This window comes from Natator depressus, chromosome 4 (genome assembly GCF_965152275.1).
Source record: "Natator depressus isolate rNatDep1 chromosome 4, rNatDep2.hap1, whole genome shotgun sequence".
Classification (NCBI taxonomy): Eukaryota; Metazoa; Chordata; order Testudines; family Cheloniidae; genus Natator; species Natator depressus.
The window spans coordinates 140,400,917-140,417,704 of record NC_134237.1 but is presented as its reverse complement, the minus strand read 5'-3'; the positions used below and the strand labels follow the sequence as shown (position 1 = coordinate 140,417,704).

Genomic DNA, 16,788 nt, shown 5'->3' with positions numbered 1-16,788 from the left:
CCCCAGGCTGGGGGGCGAATGGTCCCATGACACGGGGAGCCGGGCTCTGATGGGGACTGCTGCATTGCTTGGGCCCCGCGTTCTGTCCCCAGGGGCTGTCACTGTCCCAGGCAATGTGGCCCTGGGAGGCAGCTCCCCAACGGCTCCATCTCCCATCCTGGGAGCCCATCTGGCTGAAGGGGGCAGCGCTGCCCCCCCCCCCGCTTTGGAATCTGGCGTTTGCTCAGCCCTTGGCCCTGGGGCAGCTGGCAGAGGCCGCAGCAGCGAGCGGCCTGTTCCCTTATTTGGTCAATGAAACCACCAACGAAAACCCCAAAGCCCCAGGAAAATATTCACAGAGCCAGGACTGGCCAGCTGGAAAAATGCAGGGGCAGTACCCTCTGTGCACAGCTCCCAGCAGCTGGGATGAGACCCATCCCGGCCGTACCCGGGCACGCAGGGGGAGTGGCTGGGGCTGCCCCCCCCCAACAAACCACCAGGCCATACAGTCCTGCTCCATCTCAGCCGAGCCTGGCCCAGCAGCCCAGCTCCTTCCACGCTTCTCTGTACAACCTGGCATCCCCACCCCCAGCCCTGGACTGGACCCATGGGCCCATCGAGCTCAGTAATCCTCTCCCCAACCTGGGCCAGACCCAGGGGCCCATCTACCCCGCTATCCTGCCTCGTTCGAAGGCTCCCTCCCCTGCCACTGGCCAGTTGCCCAGGGCTGATCTCGGTGGGCGGGCAGGCCGTCCCCAGCATCCGCTCTCAGGCCCCTGCTGTGCGGGTGTCAGGGCTCGGCTCATGGGTGTCTCCGGCATGCTGTCCAACTGGCTTGTTCCCACGCACACCCCGCTCCACTGTGCCAGGAGCCCAGGGAGGCTGCTGCTCCTCACTGGCTCTTGGGGGCTGGTGAGATGGCGGGGCTGGGCCCAGCAGGGGTGGGGGAAACAAGAGGTCCCAGATCCTTGGCACCCCCACCTTCCACCCCGAGTGCCCACAGATGATCTTGTGCAGTTCCATATACACACCGTCCTCTATCCCTGCACACAGCCCCCGATCCCCCAGCCCCATCCCCCATCTCAGCACACAGGCCCCCAGCCCCCAGCCCTTTCCCCCATCTCAGCACACAGCCCCGCAGTCCCCAGCCCCAGTTCCCATTTTAGCACACAGCCCCCCCCAGCCCCCAGATCAATTCCCAATCCCAGGACACAGCCCCCTAAATCCATCCCCCATCTCAGCACACCGCCCCCCAGTCCCCAGCCCCCATCTCAGCACAGCCCCCCAGCCCCCAGCCCTTTCCCCCATTCAGCACACAGCTCCCCAGCCCCAGCCCCCATCTCAGCACCCAGCCCCCCAACCCCCAGCCCTTTCCTTATCTCAGCACACAGCCACCCAACTCCCAGTCCCCTTCTCAGCACACAGCCCCCCAGACCCAGCCCCCATCTCAGCACCCAGCCCCCATCTCAGCACACAGTCCCCCAGACCCAGACCCCATCTCAGCACACAGCTCCCCAGACCCAGCCCCCATCTCAGCACACAGCCCCCCAACTCCAATGCACCTCTCATCTGAGTACCCCCGAACTCCATGCACTCATTCCCCCTCCTCCAAGCACCCAGCCCCCAGCCCCCACCTCCTCCCATCTTCAGGCAGCAGGGCCCCAGTGCTGACCCTCGTCCTTTAGTTCCATACATTTCCCTTTGACGCCACCTTGTGGGCACAGCCTGCCTCCTGCGGGCCAAACTGCAGCCTGCCCCTGAGAGTCGGGGCTCCAGTGCGCAGGGCTGGGGGGCTGGCACACCCAGGTGCGGGGTGGGTGGAGGACAGTTCTCTGGTTCCCAGGCCTCCTCCTCTGAGCACCCAGCATCCCGAACCCCTGCACCCCCAGGCCTCCTCCTCCGAGCGCCCAGCACCCCGAACCCCCTGCACCCCCAGGCCTCCTCATAGAATAATAGAATCATAGAATATCAGGGTTGGAAGGGACCTCAGGAGGTCACCTAGTCCCACCCCCTGCTCAAAGCAGGACCAATCCCCAACTAAATCATCCCAGCCAGGGCTTTGTCAAGCCTCCTCCAAGCACCCCGCACCTCCTGCACCCCCAGGCCTCCTCCTCCGAGCACCCAGCACCCCGCACCCCCTGCACCCTCAGGCCTCCTCCTCTGAGCTCCCCACCCCATGGATGGGGCAGGGAGGAGGGTGCTGTCCCTGCTGCTCGGCTGGGTGGAGGGGAGCTCAGAGCATCTCTGCGCAGCCAGCCCCAAGGCAGTGATCCAGGACAAGCCGCACAGTGGTCAGCGTGCAGGTGCCTCCTGGCCCAGGGGGTGGGCAGTAACCCAGGGGCAGTAACCCAGATTGAGGAGGAGGGGCACTAGTCCCTGCATGCCTTTGGCATGGGGGAGCAGGGCCCGCAATGATCGGGGGGAGGTCCCTGCCCCCACTGCCCCAGGGACATGCCCCAGAGATCCTAGGACAGGCTTGGGTAGGTCAGTGAGAGCTCATGGCCAGACGGGACTGTTAGCTGATCCCGTCTGACCTGCTGCCCAGAGAATGGCCCCTGTTCCCCGGGAGCCCAATAACTGGGGTTGGAGAAGTCAGCTAGGGCCACGTTGTTACGCTTGATCTGGACCCAAACCCACCCGACCTGAGCCCGGGAACCCTGTCATTTTCCAACCCGACGCTGACCCTTTCCTACAAACCTGAGTCCGTGTCGCTGCCCCCTGTCCTGGGGTGGGCTCCTCCTGCCCAGGGGGTGGGCACCGGTGCGGGCGGCTGTGTGCCCGCTCCTGCTGTGTGTGTGCTGCCCAGCGAGGGGCGCTGCGACTCACTCACTCCGCAGCGCACCCAGTGCAGGGAGGCGGCCAGCGGGGGCGGGGGCCACTGCTTCAGCTCCACCCTGCCTGAGCCCCTGGGGCTGGGGCGTTTCCTGACCTGACCCAAACCCAAGGCTTGTGTTGCATCCCATCGGGGCTGGGCTGGGTTGGGTTGCAGGGCCCTACTGTGTTGTGCTCAAACGTCTTCAGAAAGGCAGCCAGCTGGACTTGGAGACGTCAAGGGATGGAGACTTGCCCACTGCCCTCGGGAGTTGTTGCAACGGCTGATCACCTGCACTGTGAAAAAAAGCGGGACTTCGTTCGAATTGGAATGTGTCTGGTTTCAACTTCCAGCCACTGGCTCGTGTTCGGCCTCTCTCCGCTAGGCTCCAGAGCCCGTCAGTCCCTGGGGATTTTCTCCCCAGGGAGGTACCTACCCATGTGATCACGTCACCCCTCAATCTTCCTTCTGCTAAACTAACCAGGTTGCCTTCCACCTCCCACCATCACACGTTTTCTCCAGCCCTTGAATCCTTCGGTGGCTCCTTTCTGCCCCTCTACAATTTTCCAAAATCTTTAAAAAATGTTGGCACCAGAACTGGACGCAGGATCCAGCGTCGGTCTCCCCTCTGCCGTTGCAGAGGGAAAAGCATCTCCCTGCCCCTGCCCACGACGCCCATTGATAGCTCCCAGCAGCGCCCTGGCAGCTCATGGTCAGACGCTTCTCCACTACCACCCCTAGGATCTTTGTCCAGGATCCAGCCTCGATTCTGTAGCTATGGCCTGCAGTCCTTGGTCCTCCACCACAAAATGGCTGGAAATCGAGCCCAGGCCCCTGGCTGTGTCAGGACCAAGTAAATCCAGAGGGCCCCTGATGTGGGTTTGTCCCACCTGTTGTTAAAAACCTCCAGTGATGGGATTCCACAAGCTCCTCCAGACACCTGTTCCAGAGCTTAGCTCCCCCGAGAGTTCAGATGCTTTTTCCTCTCATCTAACCTGAATCTCTCTGTAGTGCAAACGAACCCAACAAAGTCTTGTCGTACCCGTGGTGGACATGGGGAACAATTGGTCGCCGTCCTCTTTATAACAATCTGTGCATATCTGCAGACTGTGATCAGGTCCCCCCTTAGCCTTCTCTCGGCCAAACATGCCCAATTCTTTCCACCTGTCCACACAGGTCAGGCTTTCTCACCTGGCTTCCCTTTTTCTTGCTCTCCTCTGGACTCTTCAGTTTGTCCACCTCCTTCCCGAAGCGCGGTGCCCAGCATTGGACACAGGACTCCAGCTGAGGCCTCCCCAGTGCCGAGCAGAGCGGGACAATGACCTGCGGTTGAGACACCCCAGAAAGATCTTAGCTTCTTACGCCACCGCAGCACATTATCAGCGCACACTCGATCTGCAACCCACTAGACCCCCAGCTCCTTTCCAGCAGCGCGACCGTCTGGCCAGGGAGTCCCCCGCTTGTAGCTGGGTGTTTGATTTTTCCTTCCTAAGTGTAGTTGTTTGCGTGTGTTTTTATTGAATTTCATCCTATTTATTTCAGTCCAATTCTCCAATGTATCAAGATCATTTGATGTAGAACTTCACATTTGGATGCATTAAACCCATTTGTTGGAGTGGGCCCAGCGTACCAAGCGATCCAAGTCTCTGTTCCTCTGTCCTCATCGTTATTTACCACCAATCTTTGTGTCATCCACACGCTGTAACAGCAGGATTCCATATTTACTTCCAGATCAATGATGAAGATGGTGACTAGAGTCGGGCCCGTACTGATTTCTGTGGGCCCCCCTAAAAATGCCTCCATTCAATGGTGATCGTCCACTATTTTAGGAGGTCTGTCAGTTAGCCAGCTCTTAATCCATTCAGCTTGTGTTCTGCTGATACTGGGTAATCAGCTAATTTTGTGATCAGAACGTTTTGCGGCACTAAGTCAAATGACTGACAAAAGGCTCACAGTGCGCTTCATTAAAAGAACAGGAGGTCAGCTCCCCGGCGGCTGCGCTGGGCAGCCCAGCATGGGGGGGAGGGGACCAGCCCTCGGTGGAGAAAGAAGTGGGTCGGGACTATTTAGAAAAGCTGGACGAGCACAAGTCCATGGGGCCGGATGCGCTGCATCCGAGAGTGCTAAAGGAATTGGCGGCTGTGATTGCAGGCCCATTGGCCATTATCTTTGAAAACTCATGGTGATCGGGGGAGGTCCCGGATGACTGGAAAAAGGCTATGTAGTGCCCATCTTTAAAAAAGGGAAGAAGGAGGATCCGGGGAACTACAGGCCAGTCAGCCTCACCTCAGTCCCCGGAAAAATCATGGAGCAGGTCCTCAAGGAATCAATCCTGAAGCACTTACACGAGAGGAAAGTGATCAGGAACAGTCAGCATGGATTCACCAAGGGAAGGTCATGCCTGACTAATCTAATCGCCTTCTATGATGAGATTACTGGTTCTGTGGATGAAGGGAAAGCAGTGGATGTATTTTTTCTTGACTTTAGCAAAGCTTTTGACACGGTCTCCCACAGTATTCTTGCCGGCAAGTTAAAGAAGTATGGGCTGGATGAATGCACTATAAGGTGGGTAGAAAGTTGGCTAGACTGTCGGGCTCAACGGGTAGTGATCAATGGCTCCATGTCTAGATGGCAGCCGGTATCAAGTGGAGTGCCCCAAGGGTCGGTCCTGGGGCCCGTTTTGTTCAATATCTTCATAAATGATCTGGAGGATGGTGTGGATTACACTCTCAGCAAATTTGCGGATGATACTAAACTAGGAGGAGTGGTAGATACAGTGCAGGTAGGGATAGGATACAGAGGGACCTAGAGAAATTGGAGGATTGGGCCAAAAGAAATCTGATGAGGTTCAACAAGGATAAGTGCAGGGTCCTGCACTTAGGACGGAAGAATCCAATGCACCGCTACAGACTAGGGACCGAATGGCTCGGCAGCAGTTCTGCAGAGAAGGACCTAGGGGTGACAGTGGACGAGAAGCTGGATATGAGTCAGAAGTGTGCCCTTGTTGCCAAGGCGGCCAAGGGCATTTTGGGGTGTATAAGTAGGGGCATTGCCAGCAGATCGAGGGACGTGATCGTTCCCCTCTATTCAACATTGGTGAGGCCTCATCTGGAGTACTGTGTCCAGTTTTGGGCCCCACACGACAAGAAGAGTCCAGCGAAGGGCAACAAAAATGATTAGGGGTCTGGAACACATGACTTATGAGGAGAGGCTGAGGAGAGGCTGAGGGAACTGGGATTGTTTAGTCTGCGGAAGAGAAGAATGAGGGGGGATTTGATAGCTGCTTTCAACTCCCTGAGAGGTGGTTCCAAAGAGGATGGTTCTAGACTATTCTCAGTGGTAGAAGATGACAGGACAAGGAGTAATGGTCTCAAGTTGCAGTGGGGGAGGTTTAGGTTGGATATTAGGAAAAACTTTTTCACTAGGAGGGTGGTGAAACACTGGAATGCGTTACCTAGGGAGGTGGTAGAATCTCCTTCCTTAGAAGTTTTTAAGGTCAGGCTTGACAAAGCCCTGGCTGGGATGATTTAACTGGGAATTGGTCCTGCTTCGAGCAGGGGGTTGGACTAGATGACCTCCTGAGGTCCCTTCCAACCCTGATATTCTATGATTCTATGATTCTATGAGGACTTGTGGCACCTTAGAGACTAACCAATTTATGTGAGCATAAGCTTTCGTGAGCTACATGGATGGCATGCATCCGATGAAGTGAGCTGTAGCTCACGAAAGCTTATGCTCACATAAATTGGTTAGTCTCTAAGGTGCCACAAGTCGTCCTGTTCTTTTTGCGGATACAGACTAACACGGCTGCTCCTGTGGAACCTGTCAGTATGTTTCATGTATGCAGTTATCTCTGTCAGCCAATCTTCTTATGTCATCGAAGAATTGATTCAGGTTTGCTGGACAAAACCTGTTTTCTGTAAAAACACGTCATCCGCCATTAATAACATTCCCATCTTTTATTCTTTGTCATTTGACTCCCATATCGGCTTTCCCATGATTTTGCCCATGATTGACGCCAGGCTAACCAGCATATGGTGACCCAGGTCAGCCCAGCTGCCCTTCTGGAAGCGTGGCATAGAGGTAGCACTCTGCCAGCCTTCTGGAATTTCCCCAGGGTTCCCAGGTTGATTTCAAATCAACCTCAGCAGGCCAGAGAGCTCTTCAGCCAACTCTTTCAGGATTCATGGGTGCAAGTTATCTTGGCCTGCTGATTTGAAAATGTTTATCCCCCCTGGTAGTTGTTGTTTTACATCCTCTTTGGTTAATAATGGCCTGGAAAGTATTTCATCATCCTCACATGATACGAATACTTCTTCCTGCTCCTTTCCAGATATAAAAAATAAATATTTATGAAACACTTCTGCTTTTTCTGCATCATCGTAGCAATTTTACCCTCTCCATCCATTAATCCATAGACTCATCGCTTGCAAGGCCAGCAGGGACCATTGTGACCATCTAGTTTGACCTCCTGCGTGGCACAGGCCAGAAACCAGCCCCAAATCGTACCTAGAGCAGAGCTTGTAGCAAAACGTCCAATCTTGATTGAGAGATGGCCAGGGATGGAGAATCCCCCACGACCCTTGGTGATGTGTTCCAATGGTTAATTCCCCTCCCTGTTAAACATTTACCCCTTATTTCCAGGCTGAATTTCTCTAACTTCAACTTCCAGCCATTGGATTGGGTTCTACTTTTGTCTGCTAGATTGAAGAGCCCGTTATTAAATGTTTATTCCCCAGGTAGGTACTCATACACTGGGAACAGTTCAGGCATTAACCTTCTCTTTGTTCAGCTAAATAGATTGAGCTTCTTGAGTCTATCACTTATAAGGCAGGTTTTCTAATCCTACCCTGCCAGCCAGTCCCCCACCCCACCAGCTAGCCAGCCCCACACCCCACCAGCCAGCCTGCCCACTTCATACCCGGCCAACCAGTCACATACCCCACCAGTCACCCAGCCCGCCCTGGTACCTGCACACATTCTCTGTTTTACACACACTAGGGCACCCACCCGTACCCAATTCCTAGGGCTCAGGACATACTCTCTGTGCAGGACCTTTCACCAGTGAAAGAGCCTTACACAGTAATATCCTTATCCTCTATTTATTAACTATTACCAAGCAGAATACGCACACTAAGCATACAGTGCTAGGCTCACCAGTCCTGATCAGGCAGGCGGACTTTCCCTGTCGGCCAGGCAAGGTCGGTCTCGTCTGGATTCTGGTTGCTGCACATCTCAGTCGTGCAGAGGATTCTTAACAGCTTTGATCTTAGGCTGTGTCTTAGAGGTGAGTTCTTCTTCTTCTTCCAGGTCTTTCCTTCTTCTTCTTCTTCTTCTGTTCCTTCTGCTGGTCTCCTTCTTGGACCCCAGTTTAAATAGAGAAACTTGAGTCCTGCCTAGCTGTACCTTAACCAATCATTGTACTAAGTTATTACTAAACAATTCTCTAACCAATCCTAACATGTTGTAAAACAATCTTTTCACCAGTCATACCCCACCACCTTAATTGATTTACACCTAGCAAAATTAGTTATGCAACAGACAGACACAATCAAAGAGCCAGACAGAGACCATACAGACAAACAATAGAGAAATGGGGGCCATAAAGACAAAACAATAAAGAAATGAGGATTTCACACCCACAACTGTTGATAAGTGGTTTCTTGCCAGACAGAATTCTGTCAAACGAAGTTTTCTTTAACCATCTTAAGCTCTGTTTCTCTCTCTGGTGATGGTGGGAGCTGTTAGGACAGGAGCTTCCTTAACAGCCCGATATGACATCGTTTTAATGTAATTTAGATGGACTGTGAGGATGTGACTTCCTGCTTCTTGGCTCATGGCTGCTGCTCTCCTAACCTGGCTGCAGACAAAGGCCTTAGGCCTTATACCCCCATACCCTGCTAACTAGCCCCACATTCCACCAGCCAGCCGGCAGCATATCCCACCAACCAGACCCATACCCCACCAGCCAACCAGATTGCCCCGTACTCCACCAGGCAGCCAGCTTGCCCCATACCCCACCAGCCTTCCCCATACCCCACCAGCCAGCCAGCTTGCCCCTACCCTACCAGCCTGCCCCATACCCCACCAGCCAGCCAGCTTGCCCCATACCCTACCAGCCTGCCCCATACCCCACCAGCCAGCTGGCTGCATATCCCAGCAACCCGCCCCACATTCCACCAGCCAGCCAAACCACCCGCTACCCCACCAACCAGCCCCATACCCTATCAGCCAGCCAGCTTGCCCGATACCCTGCCAGCTTGCCCCATACCCCACCAGCCAAACAGCCAGCCCCATACCCCACCAGCCAGCCATCTTGCTCCATACCCTGCCAGCCAGCCCCATACACCACCAGCCAGCCCCATACCCCACCAGCCAGCCAGCCTGCCCCATACCCCATCAGCAAGCTAGCCAGCTACATATGCTGCCTGCCTACCAGCCAGCCAGCCCCATACCCCACTGGCTGGCTAGAACACAGTACAACAGGGGCTGCCCCTGACTAGGGCTCATAGCATTGACCCATCTTTGTTCCCATTTCACACCCTGCAGGAACACGCGGGCCAAGTGGGCCTGGAGTAACCAGTGCACCGGGCTCAGGGCTGTGGCCCAGGGGAGTTCTGAGCAGGGCACCGACTCATTCCCCACCTCCCGAACCTGGCGAGGAGAGAGAGCCCCCAGCACAGAGCATGCCCTCCCATCATAGAATCATAGAATCATCAAAGATCAGGATTGGAAGGGACCTCAGGAGGTCATCTGGTCCAATCCCCTGCTCAAAGCAGGACCAATCCCCAACTAAATCATCCCAGCCTGGGCTTTGTCAAGCCTGACCTTAAAAACCTCAAAGGAAGGAGATTCCACCACCTCCCTAGGTAACGCATTCCAGTGCTTCACCACCCTCCTAATGAAAAAGTTTTTCCTAATATCCAACCTAAACCTCCCCCACTGCAACTTGAGGCCATTACTCCTCGTTCTGTCATCTGCCACCACTGAGAACAGTCTAGATCCATCCTCTTTGGAACCCCCTTTCAGGTAGTTGAAAACAGCTATCAAATCCCCCCTCATTCTTCTCTTCCGCAGACTAAACAATCCCAGTTCCCTCAGCCTCTCCTCATCAGTCATGTGTTCCAGTCCCCTAATCATTTTTGTTGCCCTCCGCTGGACTCTTTCCAATTTTTCCACATCCTTCTTGTTGTGTGGGGCCCAAAACTGGACACAGTACTCCAGATGAGGCCTCACCAATGTCGAATAGAGGGGAACGATCACGTCCCTCGATCTGCTGGCAATGCCCCTATTTATACATCCCAAAATGCCATTGGCCTTCTTGGCAACAAGGGAACCCTGCTGACTCATATCCAGCTTCTCGTCCACTGTCACCCCTAGGTCCTTTTCTTCAGAACTGCTGCCGAGCCATTCGGTCCCTAGTCTGTAGCGGTGCATTGGATTCTTCCGTCCTAAGTGCAGGACTCTGCACTTGTCCTTGTTGAACCTCATCAGATTTCTTTTGGCCCAATCCTCTAATTAGTCTAGGTCCCTCCGTATCTTATCCCTACCCTCCAGTGTATCTACCTCTCCTCCCAGTTTAGTGTCATCCGCAAACTTGCTGAGGGCGCAATCCACACCATCCTCCAGATCATTAATGAAGATATTGAACAAAACCGGTCCTAGGACTAACCCTTGATACTGGCACTCCACTTGATACTGGCTGCCAACCAGACATGGAGCCATTGATCACTACCCGTTGAGCCCGACGATCTAGCCAGCTTTCTATCCACCTTATCGTCCATTCATCCAGCCCATACTTCTTTAACTTGCTGGCAAGAATACTGTGGGAGACCGTGTCAAAAGCTTTGCTAAAGTCAAGGAATAACACATCCACTGCTTTCCCTTCATCCACAGAGCCAGTTATCTCGTCATAGAAGGCAATTAGATTAGTCAGGCATGACTTGCCCTTGGTGAATCCATGCTGACTCTTCCTGATCACTTTCCTCTCCTCTAAGTGCTTGAGAATTGATTCCTTGAGGACCTGCTCCATGATTTTTCCAGGGACTGAGGTGAGGCTGACGGGCCTGTAGTTCCCAGGATCCTCCTTCTTCCCTTTTTTAAAGATGGGCACTACATTAGCCTTTTTCCAGTCATCCGGGACTTCCCTGGATCGCCATGAGTTTTCAAAGATAATGGCCAATGGGCCTGCAATCACATCCGCCAACTCCTTTAGCACTCTCGGATGCAGCGCATCCGGCGCCATGGACTTGTGCTCCTCCAGCTTTTCTAAATAGTCCCGAACCACTTCTTTCTCCACAGAGGGCTGGTCACCTCCTCCCCATGCGGTGCTGCCCAGCGCAGCAGTCTGGGAGCTGACCTTGTTCGTGAAGACAGAGGCAAAAAAAGCATTGAGTACATTAGCTTTTTCCACATCCTCTGTCACTAGGTTGCCTCCCTCCTTCAGTAAGGGGCCCACACTTTCCTTGACTTTCTTCTTGTTGCTAACATACCTGAAGAAATCCTTCTTGTTACTCTTAACATCTCTTGCTAGCTGCAACTCCAGGTGTGATTTGGCCTTCCTGATTTCACTCTTGCATCCCCGAACAATATTTTTATACTCTTCCCTGGTCATTTGTCCAGTCTTCCACTTCTTGTAAGCTTCTTTTTTGTGTTTAAGATCAGCAAGGATTTCACTGTTAAGCCAAGCTGGACGCCTGCCATATTTACTATTCTTTCTACACATCGGGATGGTTTGTCCCTGTAACCTCAATTTTAAAATACAGCCAGCTCTCCTGGACTCCTTTCCTCCTCCTTCCTATTCTCCCAGGGGATCCTCCCCATCATCCCCACCATCTGGCCTCACATCTGCAGCACTGCCAAGTGGCACCCCTGCGGGATTAGCACGGAGCATGCGATCCCCTCCCGCTCCATCAGCACCCACCACAAAGGGGGGATTAGCCACTTAGTCCGCTTCAGCGCCCTAGCCTCCTGCACGCTCCAGCACTCCCCAGCTCTGTCCTGGCCCCTCCCCAACAGCCTCAGAACAGACAGCAGTGCCCCCTCCCCCAGTGCCTAGCCATCACCCCAGTAAACCAGGCCACCCCCCGACGCTCTCTGCACACTGCCATGCAAGCAGCGGCAGGAGCACAGACCACAGCCGGCAATACGGCAGAGGGATGAGGTGGATTTCCAAGAGCCAACAGCTACCGCTGTCAAAATGCAGTTTCCTACCCCAGCCTGGCTCATCCCTGGGAACAATGCTGAGGGGATCTCGGAGATGGAGGGTCAGAAGAAGAGGTGCTGGAGCAAACTGAGGGTGTGAAAGGCTGGGAGCCCCAGGACCCAGCTGGTCCAGCCTAAGGTTCTGAAGGAGCTTGAGTCTGAAGCAGTTGAGCTGCTAACAGAAAGAGTCCGGTAGCTCATTAAACACAGTTGCTTCTCCGGAGGAGGCAGAACATATTGCACCCGTACTTTCAAAAGGTGCTAGGGTTGGTCCAAGGAATTATAGACCCCTCAGCCTCCCAGCTGCCGCTGGGGCATTGGCTGAGTTGATAATTAAATATCGAATAAAACCAATCACCTGGAAATCATGGTCCGATGGGGTCAGTCGAACCAGCAGGGATCTGCCAAGGGAAATTGTGCCTCTTGGAACAGGGTGAACGTGTCCGCAAAGGAGCGGATGAAAGAGACCAGCTGACGTAGCTATTCAGACTTCCAAAAGGCCTTTGACAGGATCCTGGGCAAGGGGCTGTTGAGTCACCATGGGATGAGGGGCAAAGTATTGTCCGGGATCAAACCCTGCAGAGGAGACAGAGAACAAAGTGTAGGATTCAATGGACAGTTTCCATGCCAGTGGGAGGTTCGCAAGGGGAGCCATGAGACCCCGTGCTAGATCCCAGGTTGTTTAATACATTTATTAATGATCCGGAAAGATGGGGTGAGAAGGGAGGTGGGAAAATGTGCAGCTGACACTGTTATTTCGGCTAGTCAGGACCAGAGACGATTGTAAGGAACTTCCGAGAGACCTGACTGAGCCGGGGGAATGGGCACCAGGATGGCAGATGAAATTCAAGGTGGACAGATGCAAAGTACTGCACCTTGGAGGAAACAAGGGTCTGGACTAACTGGATCAAGCCAAGAAACTCATCACCTTGGGCAGCTAAATGAGAGCGTGAGCCAATGTGCAGCTGTGGGCAAAGCAGCAAACAAAGTCTTTGCCTGCATGGGGAGGACGCTACGGGGAATATTCAAACACTGCTCTATAAACGGACCGGGTGGCCCGTCCAGATGCTGGGAGCAGTGCTGGGAGCCCCTTCCCCACCCCCCAGGACAGTCCGACTCATGGATCCCAAGGCCAGAAGGGACCGCTGTGATCACCTAGTCTGACCTCCTGTACAGCCCGGGCCAGAGACCGGCCCCGAACTAGTTCCTGTGTGAACTAGAGCAGAGCTTTTTGGAAAACATCCAATCCGGATTTCAAAATGACCCATGATGGCGAATCCACTAGCACCCTGGGTAAATTGTTCCAACGGTTAATTACCCGCCCCTGCCTGTTGCACCTTATTTCCAGGCTGAATTTGTCGAGCTTCAACTTCCAGCCCTTGGACCTTGTTACACCTTTCTCTGGGAGGCTGAAGAGCCCACTGCTACCAAATTTCTGTTCCACACGTACAGACAAGGTGGGGGAGGTAAGAGCTTCGTTGGTGAGAGAGACGAGCTTTGGAGCCACACCAAGCTCTTCTCCCCGTGTAGGTACTTAGAGACGGGGATCAAGTCACCCCATAACCTGCTTTTTGTTCAGCTAAATAGACTGAGCTCCATGAGTCTGTCACGACAAGGGAGGTTTTTGGAATAGAAACATTTAAACATTTAATCGTTCTCCTGGCTCTTCTCTGACCCCTCTCCAATTTATCAACATCCTCCTTGAATTGTGGACACCAGACCTGGGCACAGGATTCCAGCAGTGGTCACCCCAGTGCCCGATACAGAGGGAAAATCACGTCTCCACTGCTCCTCCAGATTCCCCTGTTTACACACATCTCAGGATCGCATTAGCCCTTTTGGCCTCAGAGTCTCACGGGGAGCTCATGTTTACCTGATTATCCACCCCAGCCCCAAAGCTCTTTCAGAGTGACTGCTGCCCAGGGTAGAGTCGCCCATCCTGTGCGTATGGCCTGCATTCTCTATTCCTAGGTGTAGACATTTACATTTAGCTCTATTAAAACATTGTTTGCTTGCACCCAGTTTATCAAGGGATCCAGATTGCGCTGTATCACTGACTTCGTTATTTACCACTCCCCCAATCATTGTGTTGAAACCACTATGGCTTATTGCTAAAAGCAGCCAAGTCAGCAGGCTGTAAATTGGCCATTCAGCGCTCTCAGTTTAACCAAGGCAGGAGGGGAGGGGGGGGGGTTTGGGTGCCACAGAGAGGGCAGCTTGACCCCGCGTCCTTCCTGATAAGGATTGTGTTGAAGTTGTTGATACATGCATCTTAGAAGAGCAGGATGTGCCCCAGGAATGTCTATTGGGGCCTCAAGGCTGCAAACACTGGAGAAACCTGTACCTGGTTAATCGATAATCAGAAGGAACCTCTTGCTTGACCATTGAAATTGCTTACTTAACAGGTTTCAGAGGAGCAGCCGTGTTAGTCTGTATTCGCAAAAAGAAAAGGAGGACTTAATTTGTTAGGCTCTAAGGTGCCACAAGTCCTCCTTTTCTTTTTGAGGGACATGTCATCCTATTACTAATGTATAAATAAGGGGGGAAAGTTTGCGGTAGTGGGACGCTTCAGGACTGGACTCTCCCTGTGGATGCATCGTGTGTTCCCCACTGGCCGACGGGCTGCCGCTGTGCCACTCGAGAGCCACGCTCAGCTTTGGTAGTTATCCAGGGTTGGGGGTGTTTTACTAACCTGTTGCAGACGTGTGTATAAGTGCTTGAGACTAAGTAAAGCACGCTTGTGTTGTCCTGGTCGGACGGCCGTGTCTCCCTGATTTATTCCCTGACACCACCTCGCCCAGAGTAAAAGTTACCAAGGGCTTTGGGTTGAAAGAGCCCCGGGGAACAGTGTCGCCTGTCAGTGTCGCCTGTCATCTGTCAGTGATGAGTTTATGTTTTCTGCCAGGTCACTGATAAAACTTGTAATTGGCACAGGGCTGAGAACCAATCCCTGGGGGCCCCCACTGGAAACAGCCCCGCTTGGTGAGAATTCCCCATTTACACCTAGAGGGGGTCAGAGGTGGTTGATATGGATGAATTGGGGCCTCAAGAAACTCTCCCATGAGCAATTTATTTGAGCATGAGCTTTCGTGAGCTACAGCTCACTTCATCGGATGCATACTGTGGAAATTGCAGAAGACATTATTATATACACAGACACCATGAAACAATACCTCCTCCCACCCCACTCTCCTGCTGGTAATAGCTTATCTAAAGTGATCATCAAGTTGGGCCATTTCCAGATAGCACAACTTGATGATCACTTTAGATAAGCTATTACCAGCAGGAGAGTGGGGTGGGAGGAGGTATTGTTTCATGGTGTCTGTGTATATAATGTCTTCTGCAATTTCCACAGTATGCATCCGATGAAGTGAGCTGTAGCTCACGAAAGCTCATGCTCAAATAAATTGGTTAGTCTCTAAGGTGCCACAAGTCCTCCTTTTCTTTTTGCGAATACAGACTAACACGGCTGTTACTCTGAAATCTCCCATGAGCAGGCACTGAGCAGGCAGGGGTTGCTGCTGGGGGGAGGAGAGCAATGAGGTTGGGCAGGCAAAGGCTATAAAATAGTGATGGCTAGAGAAGGGGGAGTGGAGCTCCTGTTCTCCCCTCCTCACAGCATGCTGGAACTGGTCAGGGGAAATTCAAAACTGATCACAGGAAATACTTACAGACCTAAAAGTGGCAATTCTTCAACAAAAAAACTTCAAAAACAGCCTCCAAGGAGAGACTGCTGAATTGGAATTAATTTGCAAACTGGATACAATTAACTTAGGCTTGAATAGAGACTGGGAGTGGATGGGTCATTACACAAAGTAAAACTATTTCCCCATGTTTATTCTCCCACCCCTCCACTGTTCCTCAGACGTTCTTGTCAACTGCTGGAAATGGCCCACCTCGATCATCACTACAAAAAGTTCCCCTCACCCCCCCTTGCTGGTAATAGCTCACTTTAAGTGATCACTCTCCTTACAGTGTGTATGGTAACACCCATTGTTTCATGTTGTGTGTGTATATAAATCTCCCCACTGTATTTTCCACTGAATGCATCCGATGAAGTGAGCTGTAGCTCACGAAAGCTTATGCTCAAATAATTTGATTAGTCTCTAAGGTGCCACAAGTCCTCCTGTTCTTTTTCCCCAGGCAGCATGTGATTAGCCTGTGGAACTCACTGCCACAGGAAGGTGTCGGCGCCAGCAAGGTTCCGCAAGGGGTGGGACATGTCTACGGACAGCATGAATAGCTAGTTAGAGCTGTTGGCACTGACAAATTCTGGCAGGAATACAGCCCCTTCTGCTTCAGGGCTTGGCCATCTCGAATGATCAGAGGCCGGGATGGACCTAATGTGAATGCGGCTTGTCCTACAACTGCTACTGCATGGTTCTTACATCTGGCTCTGCAGCACCTGGAGGCAGGGCACTGGGCTAGACGGGCCTTGGGGCTGATCCTGTCTGGCAATGCTGTGCCTGCCCTGCCATTCTGGGACGCTCTGTGCCTCAGGGGAACACCCAGCACCCCCATGCTCATACCTGTTCAGTGACTGTGTGGCATCCAGTGCAGAGTTGGTCATGTCGGGTGTCTTTGGAAGGCTCCTGGTGCACTGAGCACGGTTGTTATAGTGATGTGATAGGCTCTAATTTCATGTGTATAATTATGAGGCTGAAAATGTATTCTCATGGCTTAAAAGAAGCCCAGGCAAAAGCACTCCAAGAAGGGAGGGGCAGTTCACACCTCGTCAGGGCAGGTGTGTCCTTCGATGGCAGGATCCAGGGAGCAGCTGACATGCCCGGGGC

At 53.0% G+C, this 16,788-nt stretch overlaps 1 long non-coding RNA gene across 4 annotated transcripts in view; it reads right to left on the bottom strand.

The window, feature by feature from the left end:
- Window positions 1–2,681: 2,681 nt before the first annotated feature.
- LOC141986947 (uncharacterized) overlaps window positions 2,682–16,788 on the bottom strand; it is a 32,078-nt gene continuing 17,971 nt past the window's right edge. Inside the window, exons 3-6 of one of the 4 annotated variants that reach the window (XR_012639403.1) lie at window positions 12,354–12,571; window positions 7,949–8,149; window positions 3,983–4,114; window positions 2,682–3,087 (exon numbers count right to left, since the gene is read on the bottom strand). This is a non-coding gene — a long non-coding RNA (uncharacterized LOC141986947). Of the gene's footprint in view, window positions 3,088–3,982; window positions 4,115–7,923; window positions 8,418–12,353; window positions 12,572–16,788 lie in introns of those variants that run through there. The other 3 variants (XR_012639404.1, XR_012639405.1, XR_012639402.1) reach the window with 3 other exon arrangements.